Source organism: Orycteropus afer, unplaced genomic scaffold, assembly GCF_000298275.1.
Source record: "Orycteropus afer afer isolate SDZICR_OR568_19922 unplaced genomic scaffold, OryAfe1.0 scaffold00018, whole genome shotgun sequence".
In the NCBI taxonomy this organism is placed as follows: Eukaryota; Metazoa; Chordata; class Mammalia; order Tubulidentata; family Orycteropodidae; genus Orycteropus; species Orycteropus afer.
The window spans coordinates 4212764-4216080 of record NW_006921605.1 but is presented as its reverse complement, the minus strand read 5'-3'; positions in this window follow the sequence as shown (position 1 = coordinate 4216080).

Genomic DNA, 3317 nt, shown 5'->3' with positions numbered 1-3317 from the left:
TTTGGTTATCCATTCCTCAGTTGTTGGACATCTAGGTTGTTTCCAAGTTTTGGCTATTGTAAATAGTGCTGCGATGAACATCGGCGTGCATATTTTTTTTTTTTTTTTTTGCAGAAATTGAAAAGCCGATCCTTAAATTTATAGGGAATTGCAAGGGATACGAAATAGCCAAAAGAATCTAGAAAAAGATGAACACTTTCTGATGCCAAAACTCACTACAAAACCACAGTAATGAAAACAGTGTAGTAATGGCACAAGGACAGGGGTACAGGTGAATGGACCAGAATGGAGTCTGGGAAGGACGCTGAGTCCATTCAAGGGAAAGAACGGTCTCTTCAGCAAAGGGTGCTGGGACAACTGATCTCCATGCACAAAAGATCGGAGCTGGGGCCCTGGCCTCACACCATGCATGAAAGTGAAGTCAACCTTGAAAACATGATGCTAAGTGAAAGATGCCAAACACAGAAGGCTACATATTGTATGATTCTATTCACAGGAAATGTCTACAAGAGGCAAAGTCACAGAGACAGGAGGCGGATTTGTGCGTGGCTGGGGAGGGCGCGGTGGGAGGGCCTGCTTCGTGGGCTCGCTACTTCCCTTCAGGAAGATGACGATGTTCTGGACCTGGGCAGAGCTGGGGGCTGCACAGCACCGGGAATGCATGTAATGCACTGAATTGGTACTTTGATGGTGCAGTGAACTGCTTAGCAAGGCTCTTCCAGCCCGATGACTGGGTGGGACTACGCAAACGGCAGGTGCTTATGGCCGGCCAAGGGGACTGGGTAACTTACTAATAATGGAAATAAGGTACAAGGCACCCTTTGGGGTGGGGTGCGTCTTGGTTCCCCAGTGCTGCTGTAACAGAAACACCGTAAGCAGGTGGCTTTAACAAACAGGAATGTTTTCTCTTATAGTTCAGGAGGCTAGAAGTCCAAAGTCAGAGTGCCAGCTCGAGGGGCTGGATGAAGGCACCCCGACTTTAGACTTCAGCTCTGCTTCTTGTCCCTGGCCCACTGGGGCTAGAGACCTCTCCCAATTCAGGCAGCTTCTGGCTACTAAGGTTGGTGGGTAAAATGGCACAATAGCAAGACTGGCAGGCAACACGACAGGCTGCTGGTTCAAGTCCGGGAACTGGACCAATGCAGGACCCAGATGTATCAAAAACCTAGAGACCTTTCTCAAAGTGTCTCCATATACTGGAAGCAGCCCATACCCCGAAGGCAACTAATCAGCTACTCACAGCAGATTCCACCATGGAGTTGATTGCACTACATCCAATCTCATCGTGGGGAACAAATGCACCCAGCTGCCACGTAACTCAGAACCACAGCCCAGCCAAGCTGACACACAGCCTTAACTACCATAAGACATACAGCCTTAACTACCATAAGACATATAGCCTTAACTACCACAGGTAAACCCAAACCCACTGCTGTTGAGTCGCATCCGACTCACAGCGACCCCTCCTTGGGTTTCCGAAGTGGTGCCCAACCTTCCTTCCAAGGAGTGGCTGGTGGGTTTGAACTGCCAGCCTTCTGGTTAGCAGTCAAGTGCCTTAGGCACTACGCCACCAGAAATAGGGTGTATGGAATCCTAATGTGGGGATCGGTCAGTTCTGTCCTTCTGGTAGGCTTAAAATGAGCCTGCAAGAGGCCGAAAGGGGATCTCACTGTCATCAAGACAGAAGAGCCAACAGTACAGCATGTTCTTGGACCCAAGATCCCTGCACTGAGCTGACAGCAGGAAGACTGACAGAGAGACAGCGGCAGCACAACCGAGGCCGGCATGAGACAGAGTGGCAGGCTGCCAGCCCACAGAGCGAGAAAGCCGAGTGCCTGTGGGCAGGAGGCTTGCTGACGGAGTAGGGTGCACCTAAGTGCCACTATCGGCAGAGCCAGAAGAGCTCTGTAACACTTGCCAGAGAAGGACAGAGGCCAGGCTAAGAGGCCAAGGGCCAGAGAGAAGCAGCCTTTGGGCACGGCCAAGGGAAGGCCGTCCTGATCGAAGAGCGGACCCTGATTCCTGGACCTGAGTTGTCACCTGTTGCTTCCCTAATAAACCCCATAATCCTGAGGAGTGTCTGTGAGTTCTGTGTGGCCACAGCAACAATGTGTCAAACCCAGCAAAAAAACAGACAGTGCATGTGAGGGACGGTTGGTGTCAGAACTGGTGAGAAGGCTGGAGGGTGGTGGCACGTCTGCTACGCACCTCATAGGAATCAGCCTCGGGCTGCTGCTGATTCTGTCTTCCCATTGTGAAGTTAGAGGAGGTCACAGGATACTGTTCCCATGTCCTTTTTGCAACTTTAAAATGGTAAATTTTGTATTACATGTGTTTTACCACATTAAACATATTCTAGAATAAAGCATGACTTAATATGGTCATAACCTTACAGAGTTGGTCCAATTTATAACATTAAAATTAAAAGCTTCAGGTTGTAGGGGGCATCAAGGTCAACTGCCATAACAGACTACACAAAAACATTGTTCCACCTCCTACTTTGGTGAGTAGTGACCAGGGTCTTAAAAGCTTGCAAGCTGCCATCAAGATGCAACGATGGGTCTCTGCTCATTCAGAGCAAAGAGGAATAAAGAAAACCAAAGATTCATGGAAACAATCAGTCCAAGAGACTGGTACACCATGCGATCCTCAGCCTACACGGCTATGAGACCAGAAGAACTAAATGGTGCCTGGCTACACTGTCAACCACTCAGAGGAGGACTGGTGCAGGTGATCCTGGATAGAGCAGGAGAACAACGTGGAACAAAACTCAAAATCATGAGAGAAAAAAAAGACCAGGTTTATTGGTCTGATGGAGCCTAGTGAGACCCCCGAGACTATGGACCCTACTGACCCCGCAGGTCTGGAACTGAACTCATCCTGTGGCTTCCAGCCAAACAACAGACATGCATATGGGGTGAACATTTACCTCAGGTAGATACACTCGTTGGGGCGATCAATCATGGGAGAACAGAAGGGCTGTGTTTGCACAGGGAGACAGCTCGGAGGATGGGAGTACGTGGGAGGGAAGGACACAGGGAAGCGGTAACTACGGGGAGGAAGTGGGAAGAGAGCTGTTACACCGTAGGGAACCGCAGTCACTGCCGTGACACAAAATGTGTGTGAACTGCCGTATGGAGAATGAATTTGCCCTGTAAACGTTCACCTAAATCACAATAAAATTTTTTTGTTAAATTAAAAGCTTCAAAATGGAAAAAAAATCCTGTAAGTTAAAAGGTAAACAATTAAGATTAAAATTTGCGAAGTATATGACAGAAAACAGCACACAAGTGAAAAAAATACCGCTGCTGAGTCTA